The following is a 19,291-nucleotide window of genomic DNA, read 5'->3' as shown; positions in this document are numbered from 1 at the left end:
TGACACTGGGGCAGTGGTCTTCGTCTCCGTCTCCTCGTCCCTGTGTCTCTTTGTCTCTAGATGATGTGACAGATGGGAAGTGATTGGGTTGCACCATCAAGGTTTAAGGGAGGGCTCTGGGATGTCCACACAGTGACATACAGCCCCTGCATGTGATCGACATCTCTGAGAAATGAGGCCACATTTCTCAGAGTGGACCCAACTGTCAAGAGGGGGACTAGCCAGGCGGGGGTGTGGTGGCACACACCTGTCATCCCAGCGGCTCAGGAGGATCATGAGTTCAAAGCCAGCCTCAGCAACATCGAGGCCCTAAGCAACTCAGTGAGACCCTGTCTCTAAATACAAAGTACAAAATAGGGCTGGGGACGGGGCTTGGTGGTCAAGTGTCCCTGAGTTCAATCCCCAATGACAAAAAAAGAGAAGCTGAGTGTGTGACCCTCAGGCCAGGCCAGCACCTGCCTGGCCAGCGTCTGCCCCGCCCGGCCCTGCACCTCGGCCCTGCACCTCGGCCCTGCACCTCGGCCCTTGCTGCCTCCTAAGCCGCCTCTGCTCCCCAGCCCCGAGTGAGCCTTCTGGGCTTCTGCCTGAGTCCCACCCATGGGCTTCCTTGGTTCCTGGACCCTCTGCGCCAGCTCCAAGCCTGGCCCGGTGCCAGCATCCCCTCTATCTGGAATGGTGTCCCTCTCCTCTGCCTTCAGGGGCACCTCACCCGTCCCCCAGCAGAGGGGCCTGCCCTGACCACCTGTGAGGTCACTGAGTCTCATGGAACCACCGAGACCTGAGTCCCCTGCTGTCCCAGGTGGGCCCTCCACCCTGCCGTCAGCCGGACAGATCTACCTCCCGCGGCTGGGGATTGTTCAGACAGCCAGCTGCATCCTCCTGTGGCACAGAGGTTGCTCACCCTCAGCCCCCGCTGGCTCCCACTGCTCCCGAGGGCCACCCCGTGTGGCCCAGCCTGGCATGGTGTCCTCTCCCCCCCCGGTTGGCAGTCGAGTCACCCCTCAATACCTGAGGGGAAGTGGCGGCGGGGCCCCACCTGCATCCAAAAATCTAAGGCTGCTCAGGCCTCCTTATCCGACGGCTTCGTCTTCCCCAGAACCTCGGGGCGCCCCCGGAGACCCCGAATCAGCACTGGGGCTGGGGTGCGGCTCAGGGTAGGGCCCTTGTCCAGCCTGCCTGGGGGCCCGGGTTCCCTCCCGGCCCTGAGAAACCAGAGAAGCAAAGGCCACAGAGTTACCCAGAACCCCCCACCCGGTTACTTTCCACCTCTTACTGTCCTCTGTCCTCTGAGTCATCTGGGAGTCTCTTGTATGTAGTGGCCAAAGTGCATCACGAGCACCTTTTCACTGACTCCACATTCTGTGACTTCACTCTGGCAGTTTGAAACTGGCTGGAGCAGAGCGCACTGATTCTGCCCCAAGGCGTTTGATGCTGTTCTGTGTCTTTGCGGAGCTGGGGACGGGACCCAGGGCCTCTCGTATGTGCCAGGCCAGCGCTCTACCACGGGCCCCAGCCCAGCCCTTAATGCTATTTGGAAAATACAAATCTGTCCCAACAAAATGGATACATCGGGACGGATTTGGGCCCCAGGTGTAATGTCGCATTTGCCTACATGAGATTCTTTCTTCAAGAAAGTCCCAGGCGAAGGCAGAACCCCACACCTGGCTTCTGGCGTCCTGCGGAGGTTCACGCCCCGCACACCCACACCCCACACCCTTAACACCCCCGCTCCATCAGTGCCCCCATCTCGTTTCAGGCGACCGCCTCCCTCCCAGGCCTTCACAGTAAGCCACCTGCCTGCGCCCGGGTCCACCGGGGAACCTGGGCCTGTTTCCCGGTCAGTACTGGGCTGTCGCCATGGCAGAAGGTGCGACGTCTGCAGTCGAGGGAGGAGAGGAAGAATGTCCACGCGCTTCCGCCCTTGTCAATGCTTTATTCCCTCCAATCGCTCCTTACCACTTCACTCCACAGGTTCTTCACCAAGGAAATGGCAGTCCCCGAGGCTGGGCACTGCAATCGACATGGCCCACTCACAGCAAACCCTTCTAGATCAGTCTAAGCTCTGCAAGTGCTCTTGATCGTGACAGGCTCGTGACGGGCGGTCCCTCTGCGTGCCAAACTCCAGTGTCAGATCAGAAGTCGCAGCCTCAGATGCCCACTCACTCAGACCCAGTGACCAGGTCAGGGCCCAAGGCAGGCTTCTCCGGGACTGGAGCTGGCAGCTGGCTGAGGAGGCGGTCACAGAGAGAAGTGCTGTTCTCACCAGGGTCCAGAGGCTGCTGTGGAGTCTGAGAGTGGGGAGAACACCGCAGAGGGTCAGGCGGGGGAGGAGAGTCAGGGTGTCAGTCCAGGTCCCCCTCAGGCTCTCGGGCCTGTGTGCATCAGTGTCGGCTGGCTGGGTGTCTCTTCATTTGCTCCAAGGTTTATATCAAATTTGGGGGCTTTGACCCCCCCTTTCAATCCCTATCAGCTGCCACCAGCTCTCTCAGTGGTGTCATTTACCTGGTCTGGTGGTCCCCACCTCATCAGGGAGGACAGCCTGCCGGAGGCTTTGCTCTGGGTCTATCAGGTGGGGGAGTGACTTGCTCGTGTCTGAGGCCACACTGGGGGCCCTGTGGGTGAGCCTGGTGGGACGGCAGGTTTCCAACCGGAGCTTTAAAATGGAGCTGCGCAGGCTCAGGCCTCACCCCCCTGACGTGCACTTACCACAGGATTCGCGTCATTCTGAACTGCTTAACATCGTGCACCCCACAGGTACGTGTATGTGGGGGTGTGTGGGGTGTAGGGGTTCCCCTGAATGCCTAGTTGTCAAAAAATGATGACACGGCAGGACGCGGTGGTGCTCACCTGTCATCCCAGCGGCTCAGGAGGCTGAGGCAGGAGGATCTCAAGTTCAAAGCCAGCCTCAGCAATTAGAGAGATGCTAAGCCACTCAGTGAGACCCTGTGTCTAAATAAAACACAAAATAGGGCTGGGATGGGGCTCCGTGGTTAACCACCCCTGGGTTCAATCCCCGGCACCTAATAAAAGACACAGGGTGACCACGTAGCATGTGGCTCAGAGACAGAAGAGGCGAAGTCACCACGTGGAGTAAAGCAGGCCTGCAGGAAGGGTGGCACTCGTGGGCACCGGGAGGAGAACGGGCTGGTTTCTCTGTGTAAGGGCCACCATGTCACTGCACAAACATCTTGTGTTTTGCATAAAACGTCTTCATGAGTCTCCAGTAAACACCTTGTTCTGGTTCATGATCACAGTCGTGTTGTGGCTCCGTCACTGACGGGTCACCCTGGAGCTCAGCACATCCCCCTCCCCTGCCATTGGTGTCTCAGGCCGCGGTTGACCATCCCAAGGGCCTTGCGTCCCTGTGCTCTCCTGTCCCTCTCGCTCGAGGACGCCACAGGACCAGCCAGGTGAGTTTTGGACCCCGGAGGCCAGAAGCAACCAGACCACATCTGGACACCCGGCTCCCCAACAGCCCCTGACACCTGAGAGGTCCCTGTGGTCTGTGCGGGGCTCACGGCTGCGGAAGTGATGGGAGGGACGATCAACAGGAGAGCGGCCGCCCTGTGCCAGGGGCGCAGTCCCAGGGCCTCGGGACCCGGTGGACGGGCCACCAGCCCTTTGGTTTTCGGAAACCACCACCCATCTGTGAGTAGCTGCTTCCTGGGGTCTTTTGGGACCCCCCCCTCGGGTGTGGAGGGAGGGCTCTGCAGGGGCGGGGGCCTCTGGCTGGGACTCGCCACAGCTGTGTGCCCCAGGGGCAGCTCAGATAATCTCCAGGGTCCTTTCAGGCAGGGACACGTGCGTCATCTTTAATCAGTCACAGCGAGGCGGGCGGAGAGGCAGAACCCGCTTAATGAACGGGCTCTCTGCACGCCGCGGGGAGCGCTGGGAAAGCCGCCCTGGGCCAAGGGGAAACCTGGCAGAGGACGGCAATGTCCTCAGGAGGGAGTGGCCCTCCAGGGGGGACTGCCACACAGCCAGGGCGCGGGGAGAGCTGTGCTCGTTCCTGCGGCCGCTGTCACGAGTTCCCACCTCCCTGTGGCCTCCCACAGCACGAGCTCTCTCCCCCAGTTCTGGAGACCAGAGGTCAGTGTCACCCGGGGCTATGGCATGGACAAGGCTGAGTGTGTCCCCTGAGGGTCCAGGCAAGGGAAAATAGGTCTCCAGTGGCCATGTGAGAGGGGGGCCGCCTGGGGACGGTGACCTGGGCTGCTGCCCCTGGAGGGTGAACACTCTCCCTGGGAGCCGGTGGCTAGGTTGTTGCCTGGTCACCTGGAGAGAGAGGCCTGGGTGAGGAGTCATAAGACAGCCGGACCCACGTCCCCCTCTGGCTTCCCATGTGATCTCTCCCTCTCATCACGGTCCCACCATGATGTGGCGCCACCAAGGGGGCCCTTGCCCTGGCGTCTGTCGATTTCTCCCTTCTTCGTCTTACAAGGATCTTTGCGATTGATTTAGAATCCACCTGTATAATCCCGGATAATCTCATCGCTATCTCAGGATTCTTAAAAAATCCCATCTTTTGCCACTCAAGGTGATATTCACAGGTGCCAAAGATCAGCACTCGGACATCATTCAGCCGACCATAGTCATCCTATAGTGTAGGGTCTTCATCCGATTTGTATTGCTATAACAGAATTCCTGAGACGGGGTATTTTATAAAGAAAAGAGGTTTAGTTCTGGAGGTTTAAGAGACTGTGCCAATACCTGCTCGGCTCTGGTGAGTGCCTTCTGGCCAGGTCACAAAGCATCGTGACAGAAGCATGCGGGAGAGGGAGAGATCCACTGGAGAGACAGGGAGAAGGAGAGACTCAGGGCCTCGTCTTGCTCTTTACAACAACTCAATCCTGAGGGAACTCACCTCCCACCAGGCCCCGCCTCTGAAGGCTTACAGCCCCCTCACATCGCCACACTGGGGACCCAGGGCCCCACGTGAAGCTCTGGGGATCCAGACCACAGCATGAGGCTGCAACTGTGCCTGGATCTGGGGACGCACCACCCTGTGTCATCTGTCACCAGGGAACAAGACAGGAAGCGAAACGTCTCTCAACAGAAGGAGGTTGATACAGGGCCTTTGCAGCAGTCCTGCCTGCCACTGGGACACGAGAGCCACAGCCACTGTGTGGGGAGGGAGCGTGGCCGTGCAAACAAAATAAGCCATCTTACAGAAACGTGGCCGACTCCTGATCGACCACGCTCTCTGTAAGTGACGATCCCCTTCTTGTATGGAAATTAAATAATTGAGCAAAAGCTGTGGGGTTACCCCGGAGCTCAGACTCCCTGCTACGTGCCTGGTGGACGTGCCGCCTCCACCTTTGAAGAACTTTGAGGACGTGCCTGATTCTCCCCACCTCTGCTGCCTGCTCGGGTGAGGCCCACCCTCGCCTGTCTGGATGGCACAGACCTCAGGTCTGCCCACTCAGGTGCACAGGGCAGAGCGCTCACGCCCTAGCTCCAAACCCCCCGACGTGCCCAGCACCCAGGCACTCCTTCCTCTGGGCCTTTGCTCTGCTGCCCCTCTTCCTGGACACCACCAGGACATCACATTCTCAGTGGGACATACTCTGGCCCTGTCCAAACCCACGATCCCTGGTGGACGCTGTGTCTTCGCCATCTCCGATTTTTCCTATGTCACAGTTAACTTGGTCACCGTGCTTATTATCTGTTGCCTGTCTCCCCTCTCTAGAGGACAAACTCCACCAGAGCAGGGGACTTTGTGATCATTCTCTACACAGGGGACATCATCAAGGATATCTTCTGGAGCCGGTCATGGTGGCGCACCCCTGTCATCCCTGCCACTCGGGAGGCTCAGGTAGGAGGATTGCAAGTTCAAGGCCAGCCTCAGCAACTCGGTGAGACCCTAAGCAACTCCATGAGGCCCTGTCTCACAAAAAAATAAATAAAAAGGGCCGGGGTGTGGCCCGGTGGGAGCCCCTGCCTGTATGTGCGAGGCCCTGGGTTCCATCCCCAGCCCCAGAAAAGAAATGGAAACCTAGAATCATCTGGGTCCCTGTGAAAAATGCGGGTTTCCCGAGCTCCGAGGGTCTGACTGGATAAGCCCCCGGGGGGAAATATCCAACTTCACGTTATGCAGATCTCATTGCGACTGGATGAGACAAAAAACAGACGGAAACTGGGTTTCCGATGTGACTCGAGCCCTCTGCCCCCCACCCCTGGCCCTGGGGAGACAGCCTGGGAGAGGCTCCAGGGTCCCCAGGGAGGAGGGGCGCGAGGCAGGACAAGGAGGGTGGGCGCTGGCCTGGGCCCTCCCATGGGAGCCAGCCGGACCCAGGATGGCCCTCAGCAGAGCCCCAGTTGGTCTGCAGCCAGGGCCCCGCCGATGGGGGTGCACCAAGGGGCGCGCACAGTCCCTCAAAGGCTCCTAATTGCTCAGGGTCAGTGGGTCACCGAGATAATCCTCTGGGCCACATGGGAGGGGGAGGGGGTCTCTGCCACAGCCAGGGAAGCTTCCGGAACTCCCCGGGCCCAGTCAAGTCCAATTAGCCAGTGAGGCGGGAACGTGGGCCGGGGCCAGCGGGGCTCCTGGGCAGGAGAAGGACCTGGCCCAGGCCCAGCTCACTCATGGAAGGAGGCCACAGGCAGGGGCCGCGTCGGGGACGGGAGGGGAGGACGCTGGCTTTTGGTCTGTGGGGTGCTCCTGTTAGCTGCAGGGCCTGGGGTCCTGCTGCTGCCTGGGTGATCTGAGTTCTGCTCAGGGAGGACAGTGCGTGACCATCCCTGTAGAAGGGCCCAGAGTCGTCACAGTGAGGTCAGCAGGGCTGGGCAGAGGGGTCGCGGGCAGCATTGCTTCATGGGCCCGGTGCCATCCCTGGATGAGGGCACAGACTCACTTTCAAGTCCTTTCTGGAACCACAGGGTTTGAACAAAAGTCACCTATTCCTGAAGATATCAAACCCACAACACCTCATGGCCCTGCGATTCCACGCTCAGACTCAGAATTGAAAACAGGCATTCACACCAAAACTTGTACCCACGTGTTCATAGCTGCACTGTTCACAACAGCCAGAGGTGAAAACAGCCTGAATATTTGTCAACAGGTGAATGGATAAAGAAAATGTGGTCCGTCCATACAACGGAATATCACTCAGCCATGAAAAGGAACAAAGCACTGGCATATGCCACCAAACAGACGAAACTCAAACACATGACAGAAGCCACACACAGAAGGCCACGTGGTGCCTGATCCCACTGACCTGAAATATCCAGAACAGGCAAATCCACGGGCAGGAAGCAGGCCAGTGGGTTCTAGGGCTGGGAGAGGGGAATGAGAAGTGGTGGTTAATAGGAACTGAGTTTCCCTCGGAGTGACAGAACATTCTGGAACTAGATCCTGGTGATGGTTGCAGTTTTGTGAATACACGGGAAACCGCTTACCGTAGGTTGAATTGTGGCCCACAACCCAAAGTCCACCCAGAGCCTCGGCATGTGACCTAATTTGCAATGAGGTTCTTTGCAGATGTAAGGAAGGGAAGAAGTCTCAAAACGACGCCGTCCTGGGTTGACAGAGGTCCCTAACCCACGGCTGGTGTCAGAGGAAAGATGAGGGAAGACACACGGAGACACACAGAAGGCCACCTCCGACAGACGCTGAGACGGGGGTGCAGCATGATGAGCCGGGGGACACCTGGACCCACAGAAGCCACGAGGGGCCCAAGTGGACCCTCCCTCAGGGCCCCAGAAAGCACCAGCCTGGCTGGCACCTTGGCTTGGGACTTCTGGTGCCCAGATTAGGACAGAGTCAATTTCTATTACCCTAAGGCACCCAGTCGGAGTCAGCACCCGAGTGGCACACCTCACGGGGTTGCACGCACGCACACACACACACACGTCTCCTGTTCTGCAGTGTCTCCTCCTTCCCACTTTTCTGTGCCCTGTGGAAGCTCCCGGGACTGCTCACCCTCCTGGAGGCCCCTCATTTTTTCTTCTCTGCTTACAATGTGACACTCACATCCTCTGAAGCCTGGCCCTGGAGGACAGCGTGCTTTGATTAAGCAAGGACAGCGAGTCCTGTGGCATCCACAGATGCCATGCACAGAATGCACCCTGTCATGAGGACCGCCGGAGCCATCTCCTGCAGCTATCACAGACCTGGAGGCTGGACAGTCCAAGTCTCAGGGACCCACAGCTGACAAGAGCCTTCGTGCTGCATCGTCCTGGCTGAAGGCAGAAGGCAAGAGAGTTAAGAGAAGGGGGGACGAGGACCCAAACCGTCCTTTTAGCAGGAACCTGCTTCTATATAATTAACTAATTAGTCAGCTTTTTGTTACTCTCACAAAACACACAAGGCAGACTAATTTATAGAGAAAAGAGGTTTATTTGGGCTGACAGTTTTGGCATGAAGATTCGGCATGGCACAGGCTCTGGCAGGGCCCCTTGGGCTGTGTCACGTCACGGCTGGAGAGTGTGTGTCTCTGGGTGTCTGTGTGGTCTCCCTCCTCCTCCTCCTCACAAAGTCAATCACGGGAGCTCCGCCTTAATGACCTCATTGAATCTAATCACTTTCCAAAGGCATCACCCCTAAACAACAGGGTGGGGTTAAGTTTCCACCCTCTGAATACAACTAACAAAAGCAAGAAGAACTTGGGCTGGGGTGTGGCTCAGCGGTAGAGCGCTCGCTTAGCATGTGCAAGGCCCTAAGTTTGATCCTCAGCACCACATAAAAATAGATAAATAAAATAAAGGTGTTGTGTCCATCTACAACTGGAAAATAGAAATTAAAAAAAAAAAAAAGAGGAACTCACCCCGGGGAGGCTTTCGCTCTCTCACTGTCTCGCTGACCTAACCACCTCTTTCTAGCCCGCCTCCGCCCGCGTCCCTTGTCATAAGGGGGAACTACTGTACTCACAGGGGCATGCCTCCATCACCAAAAGTAGGGTGGTTTTATCACCCCACAAAGAATCACTGTACCCTTCATCCGTCACCCACATTTTCTCCATTCGTCTACCCCAGCCTGGGCTAAGCAAGCAGCAGACATCCTGCATTGGTGTGCTCTGTCTGTTCTGGACATTTGATATCAGTGGACTCACACACTCTGGGCTTTTGTGCCCAGCTTTGGTCACTCAGCAACCAGTTTTTGAAGTTCCTTTAGCGAAGGTCAAGGCTGCATTCCTTTTTTTTTGGTACAAGGATTGAACCCAGGGGCACTCAACCACTGAGCCCCATCCCCAGCCCTATTTTGTATTTTATTTAGAGACAGGGTCTCACTGAGTTGCTTAGCGCCTCGCTTTTGCTGAGGCTGGCTTTGAACTCGTGATCCTCCTGCCTCAGCCTCCTGAGCTGCTGGGATGACAGGTGTGCAGCACCACGCCCAGCTGCATTTCTTTTGATGACTGAACGATATCCCACTGTATAGATGGACATTTTGTTCCTATATTTATCTGTTGGTGGACATTCGAGTTGTTTCCACTTTTTGGTTATTACAAATGAACATCTGGAGCAATTCTTTGTTTGGCATGTGTTTTTGTTTTTTTTTTAATTTGGGGGCACATACATAGGGGTGGGATTGCTGGGTCGTGTATGTCCGTGTTGGCTGTTTTCAGAAACTGCTAAACTGTTCTCCAAAGTTGCTGCACCTTTTTACACCCTCACCAGCCACATGTGACAATTGAAATTTTTATTCATTTTTGCCCAAACTCGGTACTATCTGACCTTTTTATCATAGCCGTTCTGGCTGGTTCCGGGTGCCGTCTCGCCGTGGCTCCGGGTTGCATTTCCCTCATGACTAACGGTTCGTAGACCTGTTGTCCATCTGTCTGTCTTCCGCGGGAAGTTGTCCTGGCTCGGGGTGTGTGACAGATACTCCATACGCTAAGAGGCTAAAACAGAAAGCACTTATTTCTCACTGTGGGAGGCTGGAAGTCTCAGATCACAACTGGGTCCTCGGTGAAAGACACTCCCTGGTTCGCAGACGGCCACCTTCTGACTGTGTCTTCCCAAGGTAAGGCGGAGGGGGAGGCAGAGACAGAAAGGCCATCCCGCTTCTTCTTACCAGGGCACCAATCCCATCCACCAGAGCTCCACCCTCCTGACCTTGTCTCCCAGACGTCCCATTTCCAAGTGCCATGATCCCGAGAACTCAGGCTCCCACATAGGAATCGGGGTGGGGCAACATCCGTCCACAGCAAATGTCTACCCAGATCCTCTATAAAAAAAAAAAAAAAACACCTTTTAGTTGTAGGTGGGCACAATACTCTTATTTTATTTATTTATTTCTATGTGGTGCTGAGGATTAAACCCAGTGCCCCGCACGTGCTGGGCAGGTGCTCTACCACTGAGCCCCAGCCCCAGCCCTGTCCATTTTTAAATTGTGTGATTTGTCTTTTGGTCTTTGAGACAACAGGGTTCTTTTTATATAATCAGTCTAGAAGTCCCCTATCAGGCATGTGATTCACAAATAAAATTGGGCCTCTGTATCTTAGGTTCTGCAAATTCAACCAACCACAGGCTGAGAATATTCCCCAAAACTCTGCCTCCGTGCTGAACGTGGAGAGACCCTGTTCTTGTCGTTATTCCCTCAGCAATGCCCTATGCAACGATTTGCACGGCGTTTGGTATTCTACGCCATCTGCAGGTGATTCAAAACAGGGCGGGTGTGCGAAGGTCCTCTACAAACCTACACCGTGTGACACAAGGGACTTGAGCATCTGTGGGATTCTGGGGGGAACTTCCAGCTGCACTTCCACTGCAGGAGGACTCTACCTCCTCCCATTCCGGTGGTTGCCCCCCCACCTTTAGTTTCTTGATGGTGTCTTTCAGAGCAGTGAATTTTTAAAGTCTGATGAAGTCTGATTTCCTGTCACTCAACGTGCGACAGACCATACCGTCTGTGGCCTGTGTGGTGCATTTTGCTGCAAAATCAAGACAGGGAGGAGCCGTGGAGACCCGGGGCTGGGGCTGGCGGCGTCTCCCAGGGCGTGTGATCGGCAGCTGGCACAGCGCAGGCTGGCCGCTGGGAGAGCGGACGTCCTGCCCAGAAATGTGACCTGAGCCCCAGGTCTCCGCGGTAATGAGATGGTCCTCGTGGGAAAGTTCTGGAAAGCCAGCAGCCTGGGAACGCCTGTGGAGCTGGGCTTCCGATGTGGACCCCGGGTCAGAGCAAGCCTTCGGGAACGTTCCCTGGGAGGAGCACCCCCTCCCACACTGATCTCATCCTTCAAATTCAGAAGCAAACACAAGGAGAAGTGAACCCCGAGTCTCGGCGTGGGCTTGGGACCCCCGTAGAAGACACGTGCTCCCTGCTCCTCCCTGATCACAGGGCTCATCAGAGGCCCGCGTTCTCCGGGAAAAGGAGGCTGGAGCCGTGTCCTCCCTGGGGCGCACCACGGAGGGAAGCTGCTGGAGGTCTGTGCTCTGACCTGGTTCCTGGGGAAGCCGGATCCCCATCTGGCCCCAGGAGCAGGCAAATCGTGCCACACTCCACAGCAAAAGACCCCAGAGGGCTGCCTGGAGTCAGTGTCCTCCGTCGCCTCCCCACGGGCCCTCAGCTCCAGGGGCTTTTGCCAAGCAGATAGTGCCCCCTGTGCCACAGTGGGGGACATTTCTGGGGGTGACTAGCAGGAGAGTTTGCTGCTGACCCCCGTGCCCACTCCCGTTAGTTTAGGGGTGTGGTTTTCGTGGGGGGGATCTTTCTGCTCACCAAGCTGAGGGGACACTAGTAACATCTGGGGACACTTTGGACTGTCAGGACTCAGGGGTGGGGGTGGCAGCTGGCACCTAGTAGCTCCAGTGACTACGCAGGGTCCCACAAGCACAGAACCTCAGATCTGCACGGCACATGGAAGCAGCCTGGGAGACAGGACCAGATGGAAGAGGTCACAGGGACAGGTCCAGGCTGGGTGTCCCTTGTTCCTCAAATTATCTGAGCTGCCTACCCAGGGTCGGGTGCCTGCTGGAGTGGAGGAGGGGCGGAGGTCACCCAGGCTGTGCAGGGAACCCCATGAGGAATGGCACCCCTTCATGTGGCCAGGTTGGGGGAGGACAGCAGGCCTGAAGGCCACTGATGGGCCAGGTCTTGAAGGAGGGGACAGGGAAGATGGGTCCACCGCACAGAGGCTGGGTTTAGTCAAACAGCATCCTAGATAGACCTGGAGCTGCAGCGCCTTGCAGGTGGAGATTCCCCAGATGGCCTCTGGGGGGCAGCAAATCCCCAACAGGCCGGCGCCCTAAGGCCAGCTTTACCCAGCCCCTGCCCATCAGACCCAACGTGCAGAAGCAACTGTAGATGCCTCTCTGCCTCTGTCTGTCTGTCTGTCTCTCCCTCTATCACCCCACCCCCGGCTGGAGATGAAACCCAGGACGTGCAGGGTAGGCAAGTCTCTACCTCTGCCACACCCCAGCCCTGTCTTGTAAAAATTAACCACTGATGCCCACAGACCAGAGTGGTATTTTAGCATTTCTTATCAGACTGCTTTCAACAGGCCATTAGAGAAAATTGAGATAATTAAAATAACAGAGTATAAATCGTTCAGAATTGCCCCTCCCAAAAGATGAGCATGATTCGGATTTGAAGCACAGAACCTCAACCAAACTTCAGACACAAATGGGGAGGAGAGGTGGGTTTGTCCTCCCTCTCTCTCATCTGTCCTACAATGGACTTTTGGTTTGGTTTTGATCTAGGGCCTCACGAAGTTGCCAAGGCTAGCCTCAAACTCCTAGCCATCCTCCTGCCTCAACCTCCCCAGTAGCCGGGAAGACAGGTGCCCCAATTCCATGGGTCTCTTTTCATGTCAAGGATCCTAAAATATGATCATTCTTCAAGAGTTGGTTCATAGCTTAGTTATTTACAATTATTTGCTATTATATTTAATGACCCAATGAACATCTAGAGGACAAACATATTATCAAAATTTTGATGTTGCTTCCGTAGATTAAAAAAAACTCAAGCCAGTTGCGATGGCATGTGTCATGGTTCTGACTACTGGGAAGGCTGATGCAGGAGGATCACTTGAGCCCAGGAGTTCGAGACCAGCCTGGGCACCACCATGCAACCCTGTCTCAAGGAAACAAAACAAGCCGGTTCCGTGGTGCACCCCAGTAATCCCAGCAGCTCAGGAGGATCACGAGTTCAAAGCCAGCCTCAGCAACTTAGCAAGACCCTGTCTCAAAATTTAAAAGTGAAATAAAAAAGGCTGGGGAAGTGGCTCAGTGGTTAAGCACCCCTGAGTTCAATCCCTGGTACCCCAAACAAACAAGCAAACAAACAAAAACAACACCCCCAGAGCCCACAAAGGATAAACTGTGTCAATGATACAAAAGCCTCATGATATCAGTTGACAGGTGCTAAGATCTTGCCTGGCCCAGAACTGCTGAGCATCTCCATAGTTTCAAAAGACGTGTTTATTCTTAAAACATTTATTTTTTAGGTTTAAGTGGACACAATATCTTTATTTTACATTTATATGGTGCTGAGGATCGAACCCAGTGCCTCGTGCCTGCTAGGCGAGCGCTCTACCACTGAGCCCCAACCCCAACCCCAAAGGACACGTGAATTATCCTGGCTTTAAAATCAGGAGACTGTGCCTTAGAGAAGTAAATCCTTCTCTCCCATTGAGGCAAATTGAAATGATCTAACATGGAGCACTTTAAAGTACACGATGGCAAGGCGTCAGGGACATTCGCCAGGCTGTGCGGCCCTCTCCTCGGCGTAGTTCCAGAGCACGTTCATCCTAGCAGAAGGAGACCCCGTCCCCGTGGGCAGTCACTCCCCCTGCCCCAGCCCCCGGCAGCCACTGTCCCTGTGGATCAGCCTGCTCCGGACAGTTCCTATCAGTGAGATCGCAGGCTATGTGGCCTTTGTGTGGCTTCTGTCACTCAGCAAGGGTGCTCCAGGTTCACATGACATGCCTCGGTGCTTGGCTCCCTCTGATGGCAGAGTAACATTCCATGGTGGACGGACCCAATCGTGTCACGGACATTTGGAGCACGCCTGCCTTTCAGCTACTGAGAGAGTGTGGCTAAGAACGCTCTTGAATTCGATCCACTCAGGTCTATACTTAGGGGTCGGATCGCTGGACCGTGTGTGATTCTGAGTTTAACTTTTTGAGAAACAGAGAAGAGTGTACCTTTGGGTATTCTTCCTGAATACCCAAGGGTAGCAGGTGAGACTTCAAAGCAGATGGTGGCACAAGACTCTGGACTCTGTAAGAGTGGGGCAGGGGCCTCCCCAGGGCGGAGCATGAGCCCCGATCCTCTCTGGGACCCCTCAGCTCGGCCCACTGCCTGGACTGGTCTGCTCAGTCTGACTTTGATGTTGATCTGGCAAGCGTTGGGTATATAGCGGTTTCAATGCTGGGGTTTTTGTCTTCAAAGAGAACTGTCATGAGACAGCTGGGTGGACTGGGCCAGCAGCAGGAAGGGAGATAAAGGAATAAACTTTGCCCAAAGAACTGATAAGGCTCGGGTCCGATGCCCCATCCTGTCTGTGGAGCATGCTGGGGGCGGTAGTGGGGTGAACGATGAAGGGGGTTCATGTTTACTTGTTGGTGGTATTGACGATCGACCCCAAGGGGCTCTAGTACTGAGGTACTTCCCCAGCCCCTCAATTTTTTTTTTTTAATTTCGAAACAGGGTCTTGCCAAGTTGCTGAGACTGGCCTCAAACTTGCAGTCCTCCTGCCTTAGCCTCCTGAATAGCCGGGATTGCAGGTATGTCCCACCTTGCCTGGTCAGAAAAAGATTTTGCAGATACAATAAGAGAAGGATCTCAAGATGAGCTCATCCTATTTGGGTAGGTCCTAGATCCAATGACACTCATTCATCATCATCAGAGAAATGAAGATCAGAACCACAGAGAGGGATCCTCTCACCAGTTAGAATGGCGATCACCTCAGAGACAGGCGCCAACAAGGGCTGGCCAGGATACAAGGAAGGAGGATTCTTATTCCCTGGGGGTGGGAGTGTATGTTAGTACAGCCGCCACGGGAAACAGTGTGGAGAGTCTTCAAAAATCAAAAATAGAACAACCGCATGATCCACCAATTCCACCACTGGATGTGTATGTGAAGGAGATGAAATATTCATACCGAAAGGGTCTTTGCACCCCTGTGTTTATTACAGCTCCATTTACAACAGCTAAAATACAGTATCCACCTGGATGTCCGTGGGTGCATGAAAGGATAAAGAAAATGTGGCATACGTGTACAAGGGGACATTATTCAGCCACGAAAAATGGAAATCCCAACATAGATGGAACTGAGGTCATTATGTTAAGCTAGACAGGACCAATGCAGGAAGACAAACATGACATGTTCTCCTGCCTACGTGACCAATAAAAAGTTGATCTCATAGAAGAACACGGTGGAATAGCGCCCCCTAGACCTCAGGAAGGGAAGGGAACAGGAAGAAGTTGGACGGGAGGGTTAGTCCTGGTTTTCTGCAGCTCAGTAGGGTAATGACTGGTTAAACGATCTACGATACATTCAAAACGTCCAGGAAGGAAGAGTCCAGGTTTCCAACACACAAAAATCATTTAATGGTCGAAGAGAGATGGAAGTGCTTATGCCTCTAACTTGATGATCACACATGGGATGCATGCTTTAGGGTACCATAATGTACCCCATAAAGATGTACGGACAGTAGGTCTCAATTTAAAAACATCCACTGACAGTTTTCTGATAAGAGAAAAGCAGAAGGAAATTTCTGACCTGGGAAGACAAAAAAAAAAAAAAGAAAGTTCACTGCGGGGAGAGCACAGCGGGGGACACCAGGAGCCCCCAGACGCGGGGAAGGCACAGGAAGGACCAGCCCTAGAGCCTCTGGAGGGAGCGTGGCCCTGCAGACACCTTGGTGGGGGACCGCCGTGTCAACTCTGTCGTCAAGGTCGGATCCCTTTGGAACAGAGAGAGGTTCTAGCTCCTTTCTGTCCTGAGATGGGGCTTTCTTGGTTCTATGCTGTTTACTAAGCATTGACACCAACGTAAGCACGTCTTCCCAAATCTTCAAACACCTCGCCACCAACAACGGCCCCCGCTCAGCCTCCTGAGTCAGTTTCCTTGAACGGCCAAGTGCTGGCTGCAAACCTGGAGCAGGTGATTTTTATTGCTGGGGGTAGAACAGACTCGAGGTTTTCCGCTTCAGCACGTGTAAGTGCAGTGGGCTGGGCCAGGCGCAGGGGCTGTACTGAGCTGTTCTGCAGCCCCCACCATCCACAGGCCCCCCAAATGCCCCCGCAGCCCATCAGGGCTCACTGAAGCAACGCTGCCGCGGCCCCTCTGCCCAGCCCTGCTGACCTCACTCCACTTTCTGTCTTTATTTAGTGTGACAACTCTGGGCCCTCCTACAGGGAGGGTCACACACTCTGTCCTCCCTGAGCAGAATTCAGATCACCCAGGCAGCAGCAGGACCCCAGGCCCTGCAGCTAACAGGAGCACCTCATGGACCAAAAGCCAGCATCCTCCCCTCCCGTCCCCGACGCGGCCCCTGCCGGTGGCCTCCTTCCGTGAGTGAGCTGGGCCTGGGCCAGGTCCTTCTCCTGCCCAGGAGCCCCGCTGGCCCCGGCCCACGTTCCCGCCTCACTGGCTAATTGGACTTGACTGGGCCCGGGGAGTTCCGGAAGCTTCCCTGGCCGTGGCAGAGACCCCCTCCCCCTCCCATGTGGCCCAGAGGATTATCTCGGCGACCCACTGACCCTGAGCAATTAGGAGCCTTTGGGGGACTGTGCGCTCCCCTCGGTGCACCCCCATCGGCCAGGTCCTGGCTGCAGACCAACCGGGGCTCTGCTGAGGGCCATCCTGGGTCCGGCTGGCTCCCTCGGGAGGGCCCAGGCCAGTGCCTCCTTGTCCCCTGTGAAAGTCCCGTTTGACTGTATCATTGTCTTCAACTTGTGAGCAAGGTCCCTAACAAGAAGAGCCTCCTGCTGCGACGTGCGGGTCTGCGCATGCTCAGGAGCGGTGGTGCGAATTCGAGTTCCCCCTCCTGGGCTTTGCTGCAGAGCGCTTGGCAGCAAGCGGCCCAAGCTCTGTGCCTCGCTGCGAAGAGGAGCTGACGACACCTTTCAGTTTCCGAAGCGACCTGAAGGGCGGGCGGAACAGCGCTGGCTCTTACCGGTGACCTGTACTCAGCCCCTAAAGCAGCTCCTTTAATCCCGCCACCGCGGTGTCTTAGGCTCCCCTTTTACAGGGGAAGATGATGGAGACTCAGGGAGGGAAAGTCATTTGCCTGGGGTTGCACAGCACCAGGGACAAAGACATCCAGCACTTATGCCGGGTGCCGGACACGATTCTGAGGCTGTTTGAATAATGTGTTCTTGGGGCTCATGTTGCCTGTGCTGGGTACAAACTGAAATGAAGCAGGCCGTGGGCGGATCCGTCGCGTTTGCTCCAGCCCTTGCGCTGGGAGGTCCACAGGTGCTGGCCCTGGGGTCTGCGCAGGTGGAGTGACGCCCTGTACCAGGTCCCTGCAGGTTTGGCCCATTTGCTTGACTACAGATCCCTGGCTGAGGCCTCGGGGGGAAGCCGGGCTCTCTGCCTTACCTTTGGGAGTCGCTGGGTGACCTGTGGAAACCCTGGGTCCTGGTCTGGAAATGGAGGTGCACAGGTGGGAACCTGGGGGCTTGGGAAGTCCTGGGGGCAGGCCAGCTGCCTCTCCCCGTGGTGGCTGGGAGGGCCACAGGGCCTCACTGTGGGTCCTGGCATCCCACTGCAGAGGTGGCTACAGTGACAGGTGGGGCCAGCCCAGAGATGGCAGCAGGGGTTCCAGGGCCCAGGTCTCGTCCCTGACCTTGGCTCTCCCCTACTGTCTTGCTGTCCCCCGTCCCTGGCCGGCTCGTCCTGCTTCGCAGACGTGAAGTGAAGCATCCCCCAGAGCCCCACACCCCACAGCGATGAGTGGGCAGCAGCCACCCCTCCGCCCTCCCTGTACCAGGTCACACCAGGCTGCGGTCACCCCGTCTGTAAACTGAGGTGGACACCAATGAACCACTTCTAGGTCTACGCTGCAGAGGCAGCGAGCACATTCCGTGTTGTGCCCACTAACTTCCCCCTCAGGAGACCCTGCCCCACTCCCTGTCACTCCACGTCCCCTCCTGCAGCTCCTGACAGCCCCAGGCTGCCCGTTCTGGACATTTCCTAGGACCCCAGCGCGGTGTTTCCCGGCTCGTCCTGTTCCAGCAGGTGTCAGTGCTTCGTGTCTTCCTTGTCGGGGTCAGTAATATTCAGGACTTTGTGGGGTGCCGAGCACCATCCCCAGCCTCTGCCCCCACCCCCACCCCCCGTGCCAACAGCACCTGCTCTGGTTAGAGCACCTCCAGGTTTGGGCTGGGAACGTGCCCCATGCAGCGGGTGTTGAGAGGCAGAGACTCTGGGGGGTGGAGGGGTTGTGAGGGTTCTGACCTCATGAGTGGATGGATCTGTTATGGGTTAATGTTATCAAGGGCGTAGCTTTTTCTTTTAAATAAAAAAAGTGGCATGCTTGCTGCCTGTCGGGATAGCACAGGAGTGCCCTCACCAGATGTCAGCACCCCGCTCTGGGCTTCCCCTCCAGAACTGTGAACTAAATATAAATAAACCTCTTTCCTTTATAAACTTCACTGCCTCAGATATCCTGTTATAGCAACCAAAACCAGACCACGATGATGTCCTCCTTAGGTATCATAAAAATCTATTTGGTCTTTGGTCACAGTTCCTGGCATAACGACCCTAACACTCTTGGTATGGACATTCATAGGGCTGAAACAAAAATCTTAACACAGCACGACAGCAGGCTGGATGTACCAAAGGCACTGCCTGAGGGGCCCTAAATATTAAAGGACCCCAGATAAATGTTATGTTCATGTTTATAGAGATTTTAAAAGTCATAAGCAGAAATTGTAGTGTGAAACTTTCCTGGGGTCACAGGGAGCAAGTCAGGTAGATTTGTCAAAATAAAGAATGACAGAAGGGCCAAGGTCCCATGGCTCACCCTGCCATGGCAGACTCAGGATCTGGGGGGTCAGGGGATGGAGCCGGGTCCAGGCCTCTTGCTGCAGCAGGGCTTTAGCTAGACCAGGAGACAGAGAGGGCGGCAGGAGCCAGGGTGGAGCTCAGGGGCAGGGCACTCAGGAGACCCTGGTTACACCTCCAGCTCAAGGGGGAGAAAGTTGATTGGAAATGCAGAGTTGATTGCTGGGTGCCACGGGTGAATGGCTCCTACCCACATTCCCATGCTGAAATCTTGGTTCTAAAATGTCAGTAACAGGTGGGGCCGGGGCCGGGGCCGGGGCCGGGCAGTAGGGCACTTGTTTGGCATGTGTGAGGCACTGAGTTCAATTCTCAGCACCACATAAGAATAAATAA

The sequence above is a fragment of the Marmota flaviventris genome, chromosome 1 (assembly GCF_047511675.1).
Source record: "Marmota flaviventris isolate mMarFla1 chromosome 1, mMarFla1.hap1, whole genome shotgun sequence".
Taxonomy (NCBI): domain Eukaryota; kingdom Metazoa; phylum Chordata; class Mammalia; order Rodentia; family Sciuridae; genus Marmota; species Marmota flaviventris.
The sequence above is the reverse complement of the archived record's forward strand: the minus strand, read 5'-3'. Positions refer to the sequence as shown.